Here is a 24,305-nt window from a genome sequence, read left to right as displayed (position 1 = left end):
TGCTAGGGATGAGGTAAAACCATGCTCAGGTGCATTACTTTGAACACAGACCATCACAGGGGCTGCTGTCACTGTCCCTTAGCTGGTGATCTTTCAAACCAACCTCAGGACCCTCCCCATTACTCATTCTTCTCGCTGGTATGTTGTTCCCACAAGGCACTAAGAAGAATTTGCATCTTTTCAAAGCAGCTTCCCCCCGAGGCCCAGGAAAGGGAGCGAGGCAGTGACTGAACAGCACACCTTAGCCTGACTCCTGAGTTGTGCTAATGGGCTGTGCTCTCCTGCCATGGGGAAATGGTGGGGACACAGCCCCTCTCCTCCTCATGAAGGCAAGCAGCACCTTCTTTTCTATTGCCCTACATCTACCCCACTACCTCCTCCTTGAGGATTACCTGTTTCCTTGGCTGAGAACACAGATCTTCCTTTTATCAGTCAGCAGACTGAAGGAAAAAGGGCAGCTGGGAAAGAGCATTTAATTTAACCCTCTGATAAGGGAAAAGAAAATCAGAAGCACCTGATCTTTCCGCAGATGCACTGGTAACAACATCTTAAGGTCAAACTGCAAATCATGTAAAACATCTTTATCTCCTCAAACTGGTCCTTCTCCCTGTTTCTTTTCCTCTTTCATTTTTAGAAGCCAGAGAATCTGAGGACACTCAACTCCTGCACAGCAAGTTTCCTGCCTTATGGGGAGATAGTCAGGTGAAACACCCAGTGTCCCCACGTTACAGGAAGGGCAACAGGCTTGTTACTTGCAGGAGCATGCAAGTGTTCCAGCCTGTCTGAGACTCATAGCCTGCAGGTCCCCATTCCTGGGGAGGTGATTTGATTGTCAGGGCAGCACTGGAGGACTTGGGTAAAACACGTATGGTGTGAGAATGGAGGACTAACGTAGTTTATGCCAACATAACACAACTTTGTTTTATAAAACTGGCTCCCCGTCTGACTCAGCTTTGCAATCCTTCGCCATACCATCAGCCAGATGCTTTCCAACCTTAACCAAATTCCTGAAGTGGCCCCTGAGTTCCTGCAATGGAAAGTCTTGTAATATTTCTGTAATCTCACCAACTTTGAAATCAAGTATCTGTACTTAAACCAGCACTCACCATGCAGCATCCTGTCTTTGCAGTAAGCTGCTTGGGAAATATAGTAGGAATTACTTCCAAAGAAGCAAAACTAAAGAATGTTTTTCAGCTAACTTAAATTGCAGAAGCCCAAACATGTGAGATTGGAGAAACCCTGTGTTCAGAAGGACTTGGGAGTGCATACACACATCATGTTGGCACACTGACATCTGCCTATGCTGTGCTATCCTTCTACAAATAGGAAAAACCTCCCAAAACACTACTGATGTCACACCCGGACAAGACCTAGCAGGATTTTGCCTGAAGTGGCCCAGTTTCCTTTGCTGTTGTTAGTTGCCATGTGAGGTAGCAGGATGAGAAACTGTCAATAGGCTCTGTTGATGACCTGCAGAAAGCCTCTATGCCGCTCTCATCCGACATGGTTTAATTTTTAATTCAGCAAAGCAGTGACAAGGACGGAGGCTGCCAAGGCCAGTCAGCAGCGCAAATTGGGCAGGACAGGCTGAATTGATCTACAAGGAGGAAATGAAGACACAGCAGAAACTTTGGGCTGTAGGTAGCAATGGGGCAGCCTGTGAAGGGGGAAGAGAGAGAGGCATGGTGAGGAAATCACACAGATAGAAACAGAGCAAGGACAAGCCTGCAGGAGGGAAATTATTGGCGTTTGGACAGCCATAGGAGCTTAGTGCTTCTAGCCCAAGAAAACCGTCTGGCTCAGGCTGTATGGTACACGGACCATATGGATCTCATTGCTGGCATGGAACATCTATCATGCCTGTGCCAGAAGCTGCAGCACAGTAACACAGGAGGCTGCCCAAAGATAGCCTGGCACTGCACTACAGGCACTCCACAGGGAGTAGCAGGGGATGATCAACTCCAAGCTCCGGCTTTTTTAGCCACAGGTGGAAATGTCACCACCCACTTGACTCCCCAGTGAATTCTACCTTCCCAAGCCAAACTTGAGAAGTCAAAGTACAGCTATGTTATTCCATCTCAACTACAAATTAAAGCAAGATTGTCAACAAGATTAGTTAGAGGGGTTTGCCATCACTGCTGGCATTAGAGTTAATTATCTTATCACTAGGCTGAACACCTAAATCGAGAGGAAATTACAAAAGTGGCTTCAGCCTAACTGAATGCCCTACTCACACATATAGGTCACACTGAGAGTGTGCTTGCACCAGTGACAAAAGCAGATTTTCCACAGTGACAGTACAGATCTTGTAAAAAGCCTCGTGAACAAGCACAAAAAGTGCTCAAACACCTAACACAACCACTTGGGCCAGCTGCTGAGAACACTTAATGAGTATGCTGTCTGACATTTTAATTATTCATCTAGTAGTACACTACTTAATTGGCATTTTTCAGTGGTAGCTGTAAGTATAGCCCTTTCTGCCAGTTCATGTCAGACAGACAAGAAACCTCAATGATGCTCTACAAAGTGTTGAAACATTTCAAAATTTGCCAAATCATTTCTAGCAAATCACTCTGGAGAATACTGAAAGTTTCCAAACCTGCAGAAATAAAATATTTAAATATGGATATTTTGCCAAGTTTGATTCTCATTCTGACCAGTTTTTTCTAGCATCAAGGATTGGCAGAACTTTGTTACTGTCATGTTTAATGCTTGCAGCAAAAACAAAAAGGCAAAACCAAGCATAAGATGACTGTATTTAGTCATCATCTGTCACTGGGCTGAAACTCTGCTCAGATTCATTAGGTGGCTTTCACAAATTTTGAATGAATCTGATCCCCAGTTAGAAGCAGAATGGTATCAATAATGCCTCTGTTATATGACTTGATGAAAATGCTTGTACATTATCTGAGAATCAGAATATAATAATGTAATAAGCAGAATGAAATCCTTGAAAATAAACGCTGTCATGCAAAATGAAAGCCACACTATTTAGAAACAACAAAACAGTATTAGTAATACAGTGGTAAGACTGAAATCGCTCAAGAAAAAGTGCTTTTAAAATGCCCTTTCTCTGTGTTTTGTGACAAGAAACAATAGTACTCTGAAGGCAAGGCTGCAGAATCCATGGTATTCTCCATGCCCAGAAGTGAATGGAGGCAGCAGTTATTGTACTCTACGCTATAAGAAATAATTCATTTTACCATGTGTGCTGCTCTTAACAAAGAGAGGAAGCTTCCATTTGGAAAGTGAAGCATGAACTCTTATTGAGCATTAGCAATATCAAAGCTCACATTCACCACAATAAATAAACTCTCTCATCTGTACAAATATACCACAGGACCATAATTATAAAGCACCTTGCTATGTTTGGTCTCCAGATTTTCTTGCTTCCCCTGCAGCATTCAAGTATCCATACATGCAGTGCATACACACTGCGATGGGAGACAGGACTACAATTTATCTGACATGGCCACAAAGGTATTAAAGTAGCTGGGGTCACTGGCAACAGCAGCACTAAAGCACAGTGACACAGACTTCAAAGAAAATTAGCCATTCTGGACACTTCACAGTCTCATTCACTGCCCATGCCAATGTCTTCTGCACTGACATCTCACTTCTATCTGTAGTTCTGAAGTTCAAATTAGGTCAGGTAGGACTACCCAGGCTTCAGTCACACATGTGATTCCTCTACAGACAAAACCTCCTCAACCACTTAGATGCTTTTGACAATTCCATTCCACCCACCATATATAATAGACCCGATGTAGTCGGCTTTTGATATGCAAAACTAGTAGGGATGAAAACTTTGCAGGGGTGGAAACAAATGGGTAGAAACGTCAGCAAAACATGAGCAACATCAGCAGAATTTGCCCTCGCTATAATGGAAGCAAGAACACAGTTTAGTCACAAGATAATACAAACTTCACTTGTAGTCTGGAAGAAACTGCAAGCCTTAGATTACTCATAGGAGGCCTTGCTTACTGCTCCCTTCTAACAGGAAATACATGGAACACCAGAAATACACCGAGGGTAACAAAACAGCATAAAGGCTCTAACTTCGTGTTTGCCACCCCAGCTGGTGAAGTTACATAAAATAGGTGTAGTGGCAGGTGAGCTACATGGAAAGGGAGCCCATCCCCCCATTCCTGTCCAGTTCTGCAGGCCTCCACAAATCCCAGTGTTGTGCTGTGTGGGGATGTCATCTGTCGGACAACAGCCCTTTCCATGCCCACTCTGACATCCTCAGGAATTGAGGCCGTTCTGAGCAACAGGGTCTTGCATTATGTTTTGCTGCTAGGAGAGCTGTTTAAATATTTTCATTAGAGGCAGAGTATTTTTGGGATGATAAAGATAATTAAGTGCTGAAAGCATAGCGATCCATTTGACACCGAGAATAAGAGATATGAAGTATTTCTAATAAAAACAGAACACCCGGTGGGATTTGAACTCACTCTGTGCCATTACAATTTGAGGCAAGTGCTGCATCCATGATGAGACTAACACAGTCTCTTTGCCGGGTCTGCAATTTACTGGTCTTATATTGCCTTCATTGGGTCTCCCCTGTTGTTCTCCAAATGCAAAAATTATATACTACTGATCACTGCATGCAAACTGAAATTGATTTGCTTAAATGAACACAAGAGTTATAAAAGTTTGGGAAAACCTGTTTCCTAGTTGATGCCGACATCTATAACCTGTTTCCGCATTCATTATCCCCGCTCTCAATTTCCTGTGCGTTTTGTTTCATCGGGGGGTTAAAAAAACACAGCTAGACAATCATGAGGGTGATGGTGGTGGAGAAAGCAGCTCCTGCTCTTTAGATGTCTGCTCCCCCATACATAATGTCAGAATGATTAGAGTGTCTCATGTGATGAGAGTGATTAGATCTGTGCAAACACACACAGAGGAGGGAAGAGGTTGGCTTTGACAAAGCACTTAATTACCCAGGTTCTCCCACCATGTCTGGTCCTCTCACAATAGAAACAAAACTCCTTCTGTTCTCCTGGGAGGGAATCACTGCCGTGCCTTTCCACACCACCACTGTAAATCATGCCATATAGTTCTCTGCCATCCAGCTATAATTTGATAAATACCAGAATGAGTCAAGGCAATAAATCTGTTGGGTTTTAATTATAAGTGTGCTTCTCTAAGTGTGGGGCTGGGGCTGGGCTGTTTTTCAGCTTCTGCCAATACAAATAATGTACATCTGCTCCTTCGGCCCCGCCAGTATTATTCTTTCTTGGGAAATCCTCCATTTGTGTCTCACTACCCTGCTACATTGATAGCTGTCTCAGGAGCAAAAATATCCAGTGAAAAGGGAAAGGCTGTTTCCCCTTCCTGCTGCTGGGTCAGGAAGCCCTACCCTGGTCAGCATTAGAAAATACCATGCCAGTGTTGAGTCACCTCTCCTGTCATCCTGACTTCCACCGATACAGCCTATGTTGGCAATTTTATCACTGCTCCGTGACTACATGGGTAGGCCTTTTCCCAAAAGCTCCTAAAGTTGGATGATCAACCAGAAGCCTTCCAGGCTTTTCTTTCAAGTACAAACATTAAGTTTTTATCTGTTGTGGTTTCAAATGAAGGCCTGTAAATGCACACTAAAAAAGCAGGAAGGAAAAAGACAGAACTCAAATGTATTCTGCCTTTCGATATCTTGGAAAACATTTTTGCAGATCCTGCTCTTGTTTCTGAATAGTTGAGTCCAACTCTACGGATGGTATTAAGAGAACATTTGCTTATGAAAAGGAGGTGGAGGTTTGTGCATGTAACATGGTGGGAAGAAAAAATAGTGCCACAGGCACTTGGGCATCTTCATACTGGACCATCTGTGAGAGAGATGTGTGAGAGCTTACAGCAACACAAGAGTGTATAATGCACCTCTACATGCACATGGAGCAGTGCATGTATCAGCAAAAGGAGCAGGCAACAGAGACACCGAGGGAATCTGCGTGTGAACACGCCTGCACTCCCAAAGGTCAGCCTGCTCTCCTCAGATTTAATTCCCTTTCTCACTGCTACTGTTCAGAAGTAAATGTTCGCTTTTTATTAAAAATCAAAAGCAGAGGGGCTCATAATCCTCCTGACTCCAGTTCTTCTCATATAAATGAAAAGTTTAGCTTAGAGCAATAGCAGGTAAAATCAGACTGAAAGCAGAAGCTAATTCTCGAGAGATATGGAGAAGCTAAACAGCATTTGAGGATAGTTTTGTTTGTATGTCTACACTTCTCATCAGCTAAATTCTTATTATTATTCATTTCTAAATGAAGAATTCAGCAAATCCTCACACATTGCATCACATTTTTGGAAATCATTTTCCAGTGATATAGGAAACCAGCTCTATTCTCCCCTTGCAAAACTAATTCTGTTCTAATCACTGCAAAGAGATGGTACTGCACTAATTTCACAGATCTCACTTATTTAATATGTTCTCTCCTTACTGAGAGTCCCCATATAGCCCTCTCCCCTCCTCATTCTCACTGCTAATACTGAAAATCTTCCCTTTGAAGCGCTACCCTGGTTTTAATGATATTTCCCTTATTTAGTGTAACCTTCAGAGCAGGGACCATGTTAAAAATGTTATCAGCAATACTGCCAGCTTAAACTACCAAAAATATAATTGCAGAAGGTGGGAAGAAGGAGGAGAAAGGAACAAAGAGGAAGAGGTTTCTAAGACTTTCAGTTATTTTGGGTGATATTTCCAAGTTTCCTTCTGCAAACACAGACAACAGAAAGTTAAAGAAGATGGAGATTCCATTCTGAGAACATACTCGCCATGCTCAGGCTTCAATTAAAACACCAAATAAAATCCAGTATAATACTGACAGTGGACAATACTGTACTACTCTCTTCCTCATTCCTTTGTCTCCTTTTCCTTCCCTGCAAACGTCAGCTATAGCAGACTGAGACCCTGCCCCAAATTTCCACGTCAGCCAAATCACAGATGCAGGCTGGATGATATCAAAGGAACAAAGGAGCAAGGAACAAAGCTCCATCTGTCTTGAAGTTTCAGTTTTTCTAACCCCAAAGCTTGGAGTGCTCCTACTTTGAGATCAAAGTACAGAGGAAGAAGCATGTAAAGAGAATACATTCAAAGTTATAAGAGATCCAGGTGTGAGACTGGAGTGGTAGCTGGCTGTCCCACCCCTGTATCACAGATCTCTTGTTCCTGCTAGCCAAGTCCCCATTCTGATGAAGTTAATAGGGCAAAACTGAGATCATGTTGGTGGTCTTCTATCAGAGGCTCCCATGCATGGAAGGTTAACATACTTGTTTCTTTCTACCCTACTTTTGGACATCTGTCAGAGCTATGGTAAACAGCACCAGAAAGGGGAACAAATTTTAAAAGTGCCTTGCATACATCTTCTGGTCTCCTGTGGTTTTCAAGCAAACTTTCCTGGCATTCACACTTGGTCCCAGTGCCTGTGTCACCAGGTTTCAGTGGGCAGAGGGCAGCTCCTCCCTGGGGTTCTTCAGGAGCACTGGGCAGATGAGATTTTCTAATCTGAAAATACCACTTTAAGTGGTACAATTCACAGTGTGGATCATGCAACACTATAACGAGTTGTGGCAAGGACTTAACATTACCTCTGCAGCTTTATTGAGCTTGAAACAACACAGATAATCCTACCCTTCCACATGTATAGGCCAGAACACTCCTTGCTTGTAACCGAGCAATTTGCTTGATGCTACTCCATCCATCTCCTCAGCTATCCAGTCCAGGCATTCCTGGTTCTCTGTTCCCCTTGAGATGTCCTTCTACCCCTGCTGTACTGAAGCTCCTTCCTCTTGCCTCTCTCTGTCCCAGGCACCTGTAGGTTTTGTGTGAACAAGACCTGAGAATTAAGCTGAGATGAACTCATTCACTTTGCAGCTGCCTGTCCTCTCCATGAGCCAGCCTGTGAACAGTAACAGGCCTTGGCATTTTCTACACAATTTAGGACTTTACACTCAATTAAATCCCTTCTCAACAACTTCTCCTTCATCTTCTTCATAGTCTATAAAGACTTCACTTTTATTTTTAGCCAGTCCCATTAGCTCAGACTCTCACATTAAATTTTCTGCCTTCTTCTCTACACCTTTTTGAGTTCTCTGATGTTGAGGGGAACCAAGGAAATAGAGTGGACAGAATGATAATCAGCTGGTGTAGGAGCTATGCTGTAGTGTCCCTGTCACTGATCTGCCTCAGCTGTCAACCATTAAAATTACAAATTGCTTCACTACTTTTCCCAGGGCATCCTGAACTGTGAACCTACTCTTGCTACCTGCTCTTACCTGCCTGAGCAGAGTCAGTCCCTGGACATGATCTCTTCTGAAGGAGCTCTGCAGTAGTGACTGCATTATGTATCTGGGAAAAGATGCTGCAGAGGTATTAATGAAGGAAATGGGATGACTTACATAAAGAGGAATACTGACTGTACCAACCTGGCAAATGCTGCCTGTCTCTTTGACTAAATAGTCCGGAAAATAAATCTGCTCTCTTCCTGAACAACTATAGGTTTCAAAAGAAAATGATGAAGAAAGAAGTGATTGCTACCAACCCTCTTTTCATATTATATCCCAACAGCTCAGAAACGCATCAAGGAGGTAGGTCTAATTCTGTTCACTGTCTGAGAAGGTTCAGTTCATCCTTTTCCACTTCCCAGAGGAATGCCCATAATCTTCACGAGATACTAAGCTCTTCCTGTTGAAGCTGCCTTGTACAAATTAAAAATTTACTGGGACAGAGAAAGGAAGGACTGTGCATGGCCTGTTGATGAACATATTCCCAACTCTTCCCCCCAGACTCTGCTCTAACACTGAGTGGCTCAGTTGCTCAGTTTTAGTAGGAGAGGGGTTTTTCTGGGCTTGGACAGAAATACAGCTGCAAGTACATGGTTATAAATGCTAGTAAACACTAGAAATGTGTATATATTTCTCTACATAGAAATGGGCATCAATGAAGAAGTAGACTTGGATTTAAGAGCCAAGAGTAGCAGTTGGGCAAGACTTTGGTACCTATTATCCTTCTGAGGGTTTAACCATCAATTTCCCTGTTCCCCATCTGTGAAATAGAGTAATTTTACTTCCTTGCACGCCTGAGGTGCTCTGACAATGCATTAAAAAGATTGAGAGGTACTCATATACTAGGGCAATGAAGGCCACACATCTGCTTAAGACAGCTCACTGACTAACAGCTATCACAAAAGAGATCCCTACAACCAATGTATGAGAGCACCAGCCTCACATCAACTTCCTTGCAAAGTACAGATGGGGCAAAAGCCCTTTGGAGATTCCCCACCATGTAATATGTATTCCTCCTCTAAGCATAGGCTCATCTGACACTAATTCAAGATGAAAATCACTCTGCCTAAGAGCAAAATTTAACAAGCCAGGGTGCTGGTTTCTCTGCTCAACACAGTGCAGTTGTTGGAAGGGAACTTGGTAATCCCATTGCAAGTTTCTCACCTTGGGGAAGCAAACCAAGAGGTCTTCATGGCAAAAGTGCAGAAATCCTAGCTCATTGATGAGTGGCTAATGTTCCACCAGTAAGATGCCCAACATCCACGGTCAGCATAACCAATTGGCATTGTATCAGGTCCCTCTCTATTGACAAACATGCACATAACCCATAAATAACTGAGGTTAAGGCCTTAGAATCTTCCAAAATAAGTAAATACTGTCATAATTAATTCATACGAATGAACAGAGGCATCAGCTCACTTCTAGCTTTCAACACAAGGATAATTTCTCCATCAAGTCTTTTCAGAGCTAGGTCCCTAAGGCAGGTTACCACAAACTATGACAGTATCACTAATTTTCCATACGTGAAGAAGCAGTGCTTGGCAGTCTGCTAGCCAGAGAGCTGGTGAGAATTGAATCTTATTCAGCTGTTCTTCACAAGAGTCAACCCACTGCATGCTAGGACAGGATTCAATCACTGGCCTTTCTGGCAAAATCCCATCAACTCATTCTTACCACCCTCAGCAGTCATAATGGCAACACTCACCAGCCCCATCCACCTGCCTGCCTTTACTGACGTTTATGACAAATTTCAGGCTTTGCCTGTCTGCCACTGCATATGGAAACCTGATGGATTTAAGCAAAGACTAGATCTAATAAGATCGATGTGCTGTTCTGCAGGTGCAGAAACACAGCAGTCAGTTTTATGGATGAAGGCTAAGCACAAGGCCCTGACCACTCCTTGTCACTGAAGGTCCTGCAAGAATTTCACAAGAGCCAACGTCTCAGAGCTGCTGGTACCTGGCAGCTTCCTGCAGTATAATTGTGCTCTGCTGCCAGGAGCTCACTCCTGCAGCGTTACAGTTGTGTAAACGCTTCTCTGGTGTAAGGTAAGTGTCTGTTGTGGAACAGCTGTCCCTTTCTGCTCCAGCTGTGAGTCTGGACATTTTGTCAATCCTAGCATTCTCTTTAAAAGGTGGGGGTTTAGTACACATTTATCAGGCAATCAGTGATACACAATTTCTTAGAGGAAGAAGGATTCTGTCCACCCACTCCAACAGCTAAATTAGTTTAGCTCCAGCTTAATAGCATTTGTGCAGTATATTTCCTGTATGTGTAAGCAAGAAAGGTGTCACTTAAGGGTGCTGAGGGATTCAATTATATATAACAAGACAGCTTTCTCTCAGTTTCGCTCACTGTTACTCAGAGGCTTGTCTTTGTGGCTTCTTTCGTAAGGTATTCCTACCGACAGGATCTGTGTTCCTCTATTGTGCCAAGAGCTTTCCACACAGACATCAACACTTGATTTGAAGGGACAACTAATGAAAAGAAAGGAGTGTGTGCCTGCATGCATACCTGTGGGCATATGTCCATGAGAGAGTGTGTTTGAGGGAGACAAGGCAGAGGAGGAGGATTGTGAAACTGGGGAAAGTGAAAAGGGAGATGGTGTTTCATCTCATTCTAGAAATCTCTTCTCCAGAAAGATGTATTTCCAGTTTTCTAGCAAGACTGAAGTGCATGGACTGCACAAAGATGATGGGGGTGGAATAGAGCACAAGAGAAATGCAAGCCAGAGGGCTGCCTCACTCCACATCCCCAATACTCTCTTGTCTCCATCTGTTCTAACTGATGTACAGTATCTGGCTACGTCCTGCTAAGAGCTGCAACTCGGGCTCATGCATGACTTTGGAAAATACATTTTGTTCTTCTGGAGCCCTCAAGGACAATAATAAATAGAATGAAAACAAAACTGTCCCGACAGCGCTTTAGCGGGTGTCCTTCACAGGCGTACCAGTGTCAGCTGCCCTGGGATTTCACCTTCACCTGAAGGGAGGCCTGTTTAATCATGCAGCACTAAAGGAGAAGAAATAAAAAATGTTTCTTGAAGGAACAAAGGAAGGCAAACTTGCCCCCATGCTCATAGTTTTGCCAAGCTTGATCACAAATAACATGCAGCTTGAAATCTGCCGTATGCTAGAACATCACTCTGACAACAAGCCTTGAGGTCTGGCATTACTGTAAAACAGTAACTGATAATAATTCTCCTTGTCCTTTGCTGCAGAGATGCTCATTATTATGGTCCTTTTTCAGCAAGAGGAAAGTCAGTGGGTCAGCTGGAGCATGTGAGGCTCAGCTAAGGGCATTGCAGAAGAGCTGCCGGGGTTGTCCTGTTTTGGTTTTGCAGTCTTTGCCACGGGGGTTGTTAGAGGTATTTACGCTCCAACTGAGCCCCATCTCTAACAGTTCTGCATACAGCTGGTTTCTTTTCATTCCTTTCTGTATGTTTTTCATTTCTAAGGTATATCCTCCAGCAAAAGATGGGCACACATGGATATTTTTATAAATTGCTTTTCAAGAAGTCTTTGACCAAGTATTTAATAAAAAAACCTGTTACAAAATCAAAAGACTCCTGGGTTGGAAATATAAAGTTTTCTCATGGAAACAAGTCTCTACAAGACAAAAAGCAGAACTGGAAGAATAATGGATCTTCTCTTAATATGGTGAAAACCTAACAGCAGGAGTGCTGTCTAGTAGTTTGCTGTGACCTGCATATGAAGTACATCAGATAATGCACTGACAAGGAGAATGAAATTGTGAGAGACCAACATCTACTGATAATGCAAAATGATCAGATCTAGACTAGGAGGGCCAGAGGATCCTCAGGGTTCTAAGGCAATACACAGCAGCCCATCAGGCCACAGGAAGAGTTCAGCCTTGACACAGGCAATATGTATTGGGAAAAATAAACTATACTCCTCAGGTATCTTACTGGGTCATAAAATTAAGTATAGTCAGACAAGAAGAAACCTATACTTACTGTAGGCAAATCAATGAAGACTTTTCTCTGAGGTATCTCAACAGCAGGCCAAAAACTATATGGAACATTAAGATGTAAAAATAATACTTGGTGAAAAATCACTCCTGTATAGAGGCTCAGTGCGAGGCCAAAGCTCCAGCAAAATCACATCTAAGCCAACAAAATACAGCTTACGTTGGATTTAAGTGATGCCTAGATCTTGTGTGAGTCATTTCTCTCAGGGGTGGGTGAATCTCACCCACTGAGAAAAGTATTAATGCCACTGCATACATCAAGTCATACTTTCAGCTGGAAAGTATACTTATACTGTGGCTGGTCAACTCTGGAGCTTTTCTTAAAAAAAGAGCGAGAAAAGCTCACACAGACAATGCAAATAATTGGAGTCCTGAAGAAAATTTGAGGTGGGAAAGATTTTAAAAAACAAAAACTGTTTAAAGAAGGAAGAGGTGACAAAGCACTTTAAGAACACCAAGGAGTGGAAACAACATAACTTGGCTTTCTATGTATGTGCATGTGGCAGAGGGGCACCTGTGTTTATTCTCTGGTGGATAATAAGGGGTTACAAAGCATTGCATTAAAGGACATTAATTAGATGTGTCATTTATAGAAGAATTTCAGACATTAATTGGTACTATAATTCTCATTTTACAGGCTGGAAACTAACTTGTAAACGAGGCAGTGAATTGGACAAGGCTAAGCAGCATCCTAGCACTGAGCCTTAACCCTAGAACCATGCCTTGCTCACAAAACATCCATTTAATCACCTTGGGGAAAATCAAGTGTGATGACAGAAGAGAGGGGGAGCCTTGCTCTCTCAAACCTGACCCAGCCAGCAGCTAGCCCAACACTTATCTCTGAGGGGCACCAGAAGCAAATGTGCTATCATGGCCATGTCCTCCAGCAACTTTTAGAAGACCTTCAGAATCCGGTTCTGGTTGCTATGGCTTATGAGCAGACATTCTGCACTGTAACCCAAGTCTGAAAAAAGTAACTTCAGTTCACTCTGAGCCTGTTACTGGTTCTTGCTCTATGGCTACTCAGTGAAACTTTCTCCATGTTCTCTAACATCCACAATTTTTAACTGCCCTCTAGAGCCCTCCTTTTGGTGTCTCTTTTCAAAATCAGGGAGTTTAGCCTATTCCATCTCTTCCTGTTGGGAGACACACAAGTAAAGGAAGCAGCACATCAAACTTGAGCCCACAGAAATACAAGCAGGTAAATTATGGGAGGCAGTGATCAGCAGGGAGAAGTGACTTTATAATCTCTCATCCAAATGAATGCCTGCAAGGCCAATAATTGGGAACTAATTTCTGAGGGGAAAGCTGTGCTGATCCCAGTGCTGGCCAGGATGTCTGAATGGGTACAGGAGGGAGCATGAGATGGAGAAATAGGAGACTGATCAGTAAAGAGATGAGACATACAGCTATGCCCTCTGGCTTATACATTTCAGTACTAAATCTAAGCAGTCTAATCTTGTACCAGAGTATTTTTCTGTTTGTTGTGCTTTCTTTTTTCATATTGTTTTTTTAGCCACTCACACTGTAGGAATATGGGTACTTGTTTTCCTTCACTCTGGAAACATGGAAGGGAGCACAGCTCAGTAAGCAAACAAGCTCTAAAAGGGTTAGAACAAAACACAGAGGGATTCAGAGTGGTGAAACAAAAGCAATATCTCCATCTTTTGTGATGACTCTTTCCTGGAAAAAAAAAAATGGACAAAATGTGTCCCTGGGCCAGATTCACAAACTTGAGCTGAGTGATACCAAAATAAATGTGAGTCACCTCTGGGCCTCTTACAAGAGGAATGCCTTTTAGAAACAGATATGCTGACTATTGCCATGGTACATTCAGGCAGGATTTATCCAAATCCCAGTAGATTTACATCCTGCATTTGCTTCCAAAGTACAAAAGCATCTACACTTTACAAAAGTGATACAGCAAGTAAACATGAAGAAGGCAGAAGATCAGAGAGAGTCATTTTCAAGAGCCAGGCTGGGTCAGAGGAGAGAAAAACAAGTCACAGCTGCTAATGCTAAGCGGTGGTGACACCTTCTCCAAGTCTCTAGGGGATAGCAAAGTTGTTGTAGAAGCAAATGGAAATAACTGGTGATACCATCACTCAGAACAGGAGCTGTGGTGCTAGGAACTGTCCTACTCCCTCATTAGAAGCAGGCAATGGCTTTGGGTTTTCCCAGTGGTGAAGAAGCTGAGAATTGAGTTGGTGTAACCTTTTAAGAGAGCACACAGTTCTGGGATGTGGTGTTTTTCAGACTGGATGTAGACAAGGCCCCTGACCAATCCTTAAGAAATGCCAGAGAAGTCACTAAGCATTGGCGATGCTTGCCTAAGCTTGGTACTGGCTGCAGCCTTAGCCTGCTGAGCTGAGGTCCAGGCTGCCCTGCCACAGAAAGGATTTTCAAACACCATCCTAAACATTCACTGTACAGGAATGCCACCACAAGAATGGTGACTTTGTTCCACCTCGGAGTTGGCTGTGTTCCAGCAGTGAGCTAAGTGGTTTGGGATCCTCCTGGATGACACTAAGGAGTGCTATAGAAATGTCAGCTATGAGTGAAAGGCTTCTCTATAACTGTACTGCCATTCTATAGCCGTATGTTTCTCCTGAGGGTTGCCAGTGACTGGGTTTCCCCTTTTGAAAAGCCGTGTAAACACATGCAAAACCAGGCCTTTACATAATACAATGGGGCGTATCGTTCATTAATGTGCAAATAGGTCGCTCTCCACTTGCCCTCCCACTCGCTTCCTTTCCAGCTAGCTGCAAGCTTATGTAGCAAGAGCTTAAATGTAAGTCACCAATATTCCTGATTTAGCACAGCAGGGAAAAGACATGACTTTCAAAGGCAAGAGGGATGAGCAGAGCACACCGTGTTCTTTCCTCTCTCTAAGCTTCATCCCATTATGTTAAGGAAAAACACAGCCTAAAGTCAACAACCCATGGGCAAGCAAAACAGGATCAACGGGACAACATCACCCATTAACTGCAGGGAATTTTGAGAGTGATGTGCATCCACATGATTTACATGAACCCCAGCAAAGGCTCCATGCTGTCTGCAGCACGTTAGGCCTGAATTATGCACCGAGAAGTTCAAATTAATGCAGAGCGGATTTACATGCACCAAGCAGTGGTAGATTGCAATGGGGTATCAGAACAAAGTCAGGGATAGAGGAAAGCCTGTGCAATGGCACAGCGTTAAGGATAAAGAAAATGCAGGGTCGTTGCATTGTGGATTCTCAGCTATGACCTTACCGGTGTTCTTTGACATCACAGAACACAACTGGTCCTCAGACATGTCAGAAAAGCAAGAAAAAAAGACACAGATGCAAAGCAGGAATAACAAAGAAGAATTAGTGCTTTGCATGTTCGAAGTGTTTTACAAATATCAGCTAATCAATCAACTAATTGCCTAATTAAAAGAGTGACCAGAAAAAGGAGATAGCAGAAGAAAAGCAGGAAGATGTGGAGAGCAGCAGGGTGCTGGGACATGGGAAGCAATACATGCTTCTATTCACCCAAGCCACATTATCCGGGGCAAACTTGTGCCAAATTGCCATGACAATAATTAGCCAGAGTTCCCTGACAGATCATTATGAGAACATTAACAGGGCATTAGCAAGAATTACCCATTTTTCACACATTGATTAGGTGCCATTGCTGGTTCATTAGAGTATTGGCTTTTAATAGCCCCACTCCAACTAGGCAGCCCTTCCTTCCCTCCCCTGATCACTCAGCAGAGATCCAAACCTCCTTAACTCCAGCTAGGCAGCTGCCCTGGTCCCGTGCTGAATGGCACAAGCACACAGCCATATGCTGCATAGAGGGAGCACCTCATTAATCTGTCCAGGTTAGGGAGAGGAAAGCGGTGGCTCTGCACCATAGGCAGTCGTTAATCTTCCTCCAGAATCTATACTGCTAATGGAGGCTGGCACAGGGAATAACCCACTCCCTGACCAGAATCATCATTTCCTGATAGCAAAAGGGGCCAGCTCTGGGTCTCTTCCTCCCTTCCAGGTCTTCCTCAAGCCTACACTGGGAGGGATGTTTCTGTGTCTGTCATTGCCAAGACCTTTCTGTCATACCTGCTGATGACAGTCTTCCATCCCTGCTTCCCCAGCTGCTACCTCTCACCCCGCATTTTGATAACTTCTACTGATAAGCAAGGATGTGTAATAGGGAAAGTGCTGCAAAACAAGCTCCAGAGGAGCCACAGAGGAAGATCAGGTCAAGAGGATTGTTTCTGCTGCAGAAACCGGGTTTTGTACCATGTTTCTGGCAACAAGAACAAGACCAAACCAAAAAGAATCAAAAGAAAATAAAGGAGACATGACTGAGGAAATTGTCTCCTTCCTTTCCTCTAAGGTCACATCACCTGTCCACCTACATCCAAAATAAAACTTCAGTTGAGTCATGCTTGGGAAGATACAGCAATCCTCTTACAGCTATTACACAACTGATTAAGTCTCCCTAATCCATCCATATCCAACATGGATACCCCACCTAGACCCAGGGCACTCCTCCCACCCAGATCCCCCACCTTCCTTCTGAAGCTACTCGTCAAAATAAGGCACATTGCAGTGTGCAAGATGGGCTACTGAGATGCCAAGAGCTAAAATTTCTGCAGGGATGGCTGGTTTATAGGACAGCTGAGTGGGTGTATAAGTCACCAAGTCCAGCCCTGAAAAGCTGAGGACAAAGCTAGCATGCTTCAATGCCAAAATAAATGGATGAGTTAGGGCACAGAGCAAAGCAGGCAGAAAGGTTCACTCATTTGACACTGAGAAAGCAAAGGAGAAAGTAAACACTTTAGAGAATTAGAAAAAAAAAAAAAAGAGAAAATACAGAGAAAGAAAGATCAGCCTCAGAAGGGGGTTGTGTTGCTAGAAGTATCTGAAAAATACATGTGGGAGATGAATGGGACAATGCAGTTCACAGAAAGGTAAAGAATTGGAGGGGATGTGAAAGCTGAATTAGAAGCATCATGGATAAGGTCAGGGGCAAGGACAAGGAAATTCAAAGGGGTCTGACAGAGCAATGCAAGCAGAAAGGCAATGTGTTCTGCATGGCAGAGGAAAAGTGGCATCTTTAGTATGCCAGAGGAAGGGAGCTGGGGTTCAAGCAAGAGAGGCAGAAGATGTCACAACAATCAAGACTAAGAAAGGCTAAGCCACGAACAAAGGGTCTCAGTGTTGAGAAAGAGAAGAGATGGATTTTCTATACCTGGTAGAGAAGACCCATGTTGAGAAGAACACAAGGGAGAAAATAACTAGCCTCCATATTTCAAAAGCACATGACTGGGAGAGTTTTTTCATCATTTGGAGTGATAAAAAGACCGAAGTGAAGAGAATTCAAAGGAAAATACAAGGAGCTTTTTAACACCATTCAGCCTGAGTCGTGAGCAGTTGTTGATGGAGAATTGCAGAGACAGTGTGAGACAGGTCAGAGTACAGCATGTCTAGAAGTTGCTTTAGGTGGCTGAACCTGGATATGGCAGTGTGATCATCTACAAAGCAGACATCAAGCACAAAGCCCTTTGAGATCCACCGTGCTCATGAGGATGGGGTGCTGGCAGACAGAACCCTGTGTGTGACACAAAGTTGGGAGAAGAAAGCCGAGTAAAGGACTGAGCTACACAAAAAGGGAGCTCCAGGAGAGTCCTGCCATTTGCTACAAAGAAGCTGATTGAGGCACTGCACTGCCCCTAAAACACTGAGGGCGCATTAAAGAGGGTTTGAGTTAGAACAAGAGAAGAAGAGAATCAAACAGCAGCTGACTATACAATCAGTTCAGTAGCAAAAGGGAGGGGGAAATCGATGCACTGAGTGCCTATTTAGTCTCAAGCACAGCCCCATGGTTTGCATAAATCTATGCTGGCAAACTTGGAGTCAGAAGAAGACTACTTTGAGTTTGGGGGAAAGAAGCAGCATGCTAAATGTGAGGAGTCCATGACTGGGGAGTCCCACACTCTTAATGGGACAGCTAGACAGTTATATGGTCTGAGTTAGTCACAGGGCCACTGAACAAGGGATTGCAAGTTGTCCTGAGGCCAAGGGTAAACCTGCCAGCTTCTCTGTTTCTCTCCTCTGATGAATATTAATCAGGAATTCACCTGCTATTCATGGGAACCCCCTGGATACCGCTGGAATCTGGTGAGCAAAAACACTGCCTTCATTTTCTCACATAGGATATGTCTGTGCTTGTGGAGTACAGAAGTGCAGTACCATTGCAGTCCTTCTTGTCTGCTAGTGCCACTTAGGCAAAATGTAGGATGAAGGGATTGACAGGCTAACTCCCAGCACCTCCTCATCATCCCTTGCAGTGAGTGAACCCCAGCACAGTTAGCAGAGCAGGATCCCAGTGTCCCTCAGAAGTCCCCAAAGCGGTATGGCAAGAAGTGCTCCTCAGAGCAGGGCTGATGGATGCAGAGGCTGCTCTGCTGACAGCTCTGAGCAATGCTGCTGCAGGCAAAGCAAGGCTGACAGACAGTGCTCTTACCTTTCCCTGGCCTTTACACTGAGCCAAATGGAGGCCACACAGGAGGACAAGGGACAGGAGGACAGGTGGGAGTGAAAGGCGTTGAGCACGGTGTAGGAGGAAAGAGCCTGACCAACTCTCCATCACAGCAGGTGGGAGTTTCAGGGAATGCAGCAGACAGGCAGTGAGCTCTGAGTCAAGTGAAAATTCATGGGAGGCAGGCAGGGCACCAGGGCTGAGATCCTGACCTTGGGCCAAGGCAATCTGCTTTTTAACTGGCGCAACTGTAATCCAGTCTGTGAACAGATGGTATGGAGAGGAAAATATACAGGATGCAAACATAGGCTTCACAATATCTGTTCCAAACCCAGCCAACCTTCAGCAGGAAGGTGATTAAAGAGCACAAAAGTAAGGAAAATCCTCTGTTTGGCACGACTGGTGAAGTTGGATGCCACAGACCTGGTCCCAAAGGGCTCAATGGTTTGGCATTCTTCGGCTGAAATTCACAAGCCATCTCTCAGCCAGTCACTGTTTCTAAGGGATGACAAACAGGAGGGTTTGTTTGCTATTCTGGCCAGTCCTCAATTCCTGTACTGGTATCCCAAAAACTTTCACTCACACTCTGGCTTCCTGTCCTAAGGCACTGTTAAGAGTCTTTTGCTGCAACAGGTCCATACAAAAAGACATCAAATAGCAGGGAAGTGACGCGAACCCTTAGCGTGCAGAACAAAATTTGCAAGGTACCAGCATACTCTAAGCAGCAACAGACCTGAGAAATCCTGAGTTCAAATATGCAGAAATGTGCCAGAAAAAGTTCAGACCTGGCAGTGAATTTTGCTGTGAACACTCTCTTGCTAGGGGGTGAATTCACACAAACCTTTGGGCTGCTGCCTTCTCGCTGGCTTAGTGGCATAAATCTGTGCTGTCCAGGGTCACTGCACCTGGTATCCCTGCTTCTGGCCTGGGTCACAGAGCCACTGCTTATTAGATTGAGACAAAATTGCTGTAACTCAAACTACTTCATGGGTTCATGGGTTTGGCTCAGATTTCAATCCTGGAATCCATAGTTTCGACAGTCTGAAATGTATTTCGGAAACAGATAACCAAGTAATAAAAGATGCACGTGAAATACTGTAGTTGCTGGTATTAAAACACTGGCACTGGTATACATTTGGGGAGCATTATCAAGACCAAAATAAGTATTCAGCAGGAAATTTATAAAATCCACCTACTAAGAACAGTTTGTACATCATTAGTACCCAGCAACAGTGTGACATGCAAGCCTCAAAACCATAATTCTTTAAAACGTTAAACGTGCTTCTAATGAGTTTACCTGGTGTCCTTCCACAGTCATGGCAGAGAGTCATCGTTGGTGAAATGCCCAACATGCTGAGCAAGTTCATGCTGACAGGCCATGGGCTCTTAAGTTAGATATTTTTGTAGCTTTCTGAATTCCTGATACATTCCCCTACTTAGAAGAGGTTTGGTTTTCAATCATAACCATTCACTTCCTCTCTCGTCTCCAGTTGTGGAGGTACAACTGGAGACAAGAGAAGAAATACAACTAGCTCAAAGTACAGAGATATGTTTGAAAGATAATACTTTGCTTTTCTGCTTTGCTTTTGTTACGATGATCTTCGCTAACATGCATGCCCATGAATGAGCCTTTCTGTGAAACAGAGAAACCCTGATGCCTTCATATTACTGTGGAGGAAACTAAAGCAGGGAGAAAACACATAGCCATTTAACTGGGAACTTGGAGGACAGCACTGGTAGTTAATTGCTGGTCAGCAAAGCTGTGGATGCCACATACCTGGAAGTGTTCAGTGCTAGGCTGGATGGAGATTTGAGCAACCTGGTCTAGAAGTTGTCCCTGCCCATGGCACGGGCATTGGAACTACATGATCTTTAAGGTCCCTTCTAATCCAATTTATTTTATGATGATCCTATAATCCTCTGAACTCAGAAACTAATGCAAGCCCTGGCAGGAACAAAAGCAGACCTGTCTTTGCTCAGAGGGACCTGTCTCCATACTGTGCTCTAGATGTGGCAGAGTGGGTGCTACCACCTCAAAATGGGAAACAAAGCAGAATTTGCATCTCCCCTGAAGGAAAAATACCAGTGGATATGAATGCTTAGGAACAATAGTGACACAAATGAGGGAAGGGATGTGGTATGCTTGAACATAATCCTGCCAACGCTGCTCTCCTACCCTGCAGCACCCCCTCTCTCCCATCCCTGTTTCCCAACCCCAGCTCTGCCAAAACCCCTTGTTCCTGCCCTGTGGCTCCTGGACATGCCAATCTTGCATTGCCACCAGATAGCTCTGCCAGCACAAGACTGGGCAGTGCTCTGACAGTGTTCCCTCATGAAAAATGACACTTCCAAAACAAATGCTGCAGCTTAATGGATGCTAGGCTCCTGTAATTTTAAGTCATTAAACTTGCAACTCTGACAAACACTCTCAGTCTGTTCTTTCTAATTGCCAGGACCAAGCAGATTTAGACAGGGGAAATACAGCAGGCTCTCACATTTCTTTACTATAGCCCGACTTCTTGTTATTTTCCCTTTCCTCACTCCACTCTCGCCCTTGCTCTGCTTATTTATTGCACTAGTGGTGCTGTTATGCCTTGCAAATCCTTTTGCAGAGAGACATCTCCTCTCAGCCAGAGTTTCCACAGAGAAATTCTTCTCCCATTCCTCATTGTTTCCCTGCTCATTAGCTTTGCTAAGCCCTTTTGGCTGTGAATGTACAGCAGTATTTACACTGACTGACAGTGACCGAGCAAGAGGACATTGACATTACTGCCTCTCAACTTGCTGGAATCTGCTGTTACCCAGTGGTCTGTCTGTCTTAATTCCCTCTGACTTTATTGCAGCCTGGTTTTGAGTCTCCCCTCCTTATCTGTATTTCCTTCCTCTCTTTGTGCTTTTATTTTCTTCTCTCCATCCCTCACTGCTCTTGAACCTCATCCTCCAAACTCTCTGTAAACACTCCCTCAAAGAAGCTGTTGTTTGACAATTGGCTGTGCTGGTGAGCTGATGGAAAAACACTGGAAGATTGTTGGAGCAAAGACCATCACCAATGCTCCCTGCAGAGTGCCCACCTCAACTGGATCACATGAGACCCCTCCCCAAAACACAGAAGAGGACAGACCACCAATATCAACATATCCAGTTGTATGTGAGAACAATCAACAATATGGCAACACTCAATGTAGAACAGTCCCTGACAACAGAAGATGTACAATTAACCATTAGGATATTCTGCTTTTCTGCCCCACTTACTCCTCATTCTCTCTCATTTCCAACATGTATTTTATTTTAATGCCTTTCTTCTCTTTTTCTTCTCTTCATCCTCTTTTTTTCTCCTCTTGCTTTGTTCTCTTGCTTTTGGAATCTACCTTTCTCCCCCTTGGCCAAGCATACATTGAATATCAATGCCAAAAAAATAAAATAAAGTCCTCAAGGGTTATGAATTATCTGTCCTATTTTAATAATTAAAGATGAATACACAGGGCCAAGGCAGCTTAGGCATTTCTCTGAACAATCACATTATATCAGAAATGTCTTGCATTGCCCCTAGTGAAATACATCAAAGAAACTCCCACCCCTGTATATACAGCAGTTGTCCTAGTCCTGCCCTGAGACCATTTGGCAGCCAGTCAACCTGGGTTTGATTGGGGACTATATATTTCGTTTCAATGGATAGGATTTGATGGGTTTTGATAATTTGCAACTTCCAGCTAAAGAAAAGCAGCTTATTATTAAATGCAAATAAAATGAAATCCAGCTGTCTGGATGCAGATAGCAATTACAAAAAGCCCATGAGGCCCTCTGGACATCTTAACTTGTCCAGAGAACATGGTCTGAGAGACCGAAACCTGTGCTTCAGATGAGCTGCAGCCAGCAGTATCTCAAAAGAGTGACACAGGTGATCTCAGAAAGGACAGGCAAAAAAGAAGAGAGGACTGGGAGAACTGAGAAAGAAAGGAATGGAAAAAGGTTTGTAACTTGAAGAAAAGGGCTGTCTAGTTTTTAAGAGCCCCCCAACTTCATTTGACAGCAAGCATCATGCCCTGCTCCACAGAATGACTGGATTAAATCAGAGGAGGAAGAGAATGCAGGACTTGTTGCCTCCAGCTTCTCAAAGAATAACAGGATGAAAGGAAGGAAAAGAGTTATAATGAACTTTCAGTCCTTTAGGGAAGAGAGAAGCAGTGACTACATGCCCTGGCAGGAACAGAAGTTGTTCCAGAAAAAAAATAAATACAAAAGAAAAGAGAAATACCCCTTTTAATGACTCAATTATACATGGATGACCCAAAATCTATCTCTATCCAGAGAGAGGACCAAAGAAGACCTTCAAAACTCTGCTCTTTGGCTGGAGATAAGTGCCACACATCCCAGTGGTGCCACACAATGTTGTACGTAATAACTTGACAGTAAGGGCTACAGGCTGCAACCTATAGAGAAATGTACTGAGTCTGAAGCAAAGGAAGTGGTGTGCTCCTTTTTCCTAATCCTTGGCTCCAAAAAGGCATTCCTTTGCCTCCTGCAAATCTCATGCTAACCCAGTAGCAGAACCTGTGCCACAGACTATAGGCCATGCCTCATGGGCTGCTTGGGAAAGCATGAGGGGATGCAAGTCATGTTTCAGCTCCCCCCATGCTACCTCTGTCTCCCTCTCTGACATCAGATCAGAAGCCATTTCACAGCCTCTGCACCTTTTTGTTACGTGACATGTAACAAGAAGAGGAATGGTTATGTTTCACTAGCATTGCCAGAGGTGAGAATACTTTGGATGTGAAATTCAGTTCACGCTGAGCAAGGCAGACTTTCATTTTGCCCGAACGCCAACAGCTTTGTTACCAAGCCCTGATGCTGTATTTGTGTTAGCTTTTCTTGTGTCATTATTTTTTAGAAGAGAAGCAGCAGATCAGGCATCTGACTTGTTTGGTTTAATTCATCCAAATACCTCAAATGTGTGCAATGGTCTGGGTCATTTCCTTCTCAGTCCAAACAAGCTTTATCCATTATTTCCTTCTGATTACACAAACCAAAAGCAGGACTGAAACTGCCCTGATGTTCAAAGGCCCAAATCTGAACCTGCCTCACAAGCTGTTCCCTCAACTCCATGCAGAGGAGTTCAAGGAAAAAGTCCTTGCACCTTCTTCTGTTTTTCTGTCACTCTCAGCAGGAGACAGTGGAAAAGTAGGGCATGGAGCAGTAGGACCCCAGGGAGTGGGCGAGGTTGTCAGTGCCCAGAAACAACTCTCCCACTACCAGATCTTCCACCTCTGTGGCTGTGGTGGCTCTCACCCCCCTCCTGACAGACTCAGCGGTGACAGACTCCTGACAGCCACGTTTCCTACCCTCTGTACCTTTTCATCCAAGCAGGGCTGCTGTGGCAATGGAGTGTTTGTGCATCCCTCTGGTTCAGCCCTCACAGACCCCATCCCTAGGACTGATGAAGGGAAAAAAAAGTTTTCATGGGGTGACATAGAACAAATGAATTTTTCTTCAATAAATCATTTTAGAGAGACTATTGAC

The 24,305-nt window shown here is 43.9% G+C and overlaps 1 protein-coding gene across 4 annotated transcripts in view; it reads right to left on the bottom strand.

The window, feature by feature from the left end:
- The window catches only part of LSAMP (limbic system associated membrane protein), a 1,003,974-nt gene that overhangs the window by 264,634 nt on the left and 715,035 nt on the right, over positions 1-24,305 (bottom strand). The window lies entirely within an intron of this gene.

The sequence above is a fragment of the Lichenostomus cassidix genome, chromosome 1 (genome assembly GCF_008360975.1).
Source record: "Lichenostomus cassidix isolate B80296 chromosome 1, HeHo_3.0, whole genome shotgun sequence".
NCBI lineage: Eukaryota > Metazoa > Chordata > Aves > Passeriformes > Meliphagidae > Lichenostomus > Lichenostomus cassidix.
This window is presented reverse-complemented; position numbering and strand designations above follow the sequence as displayed.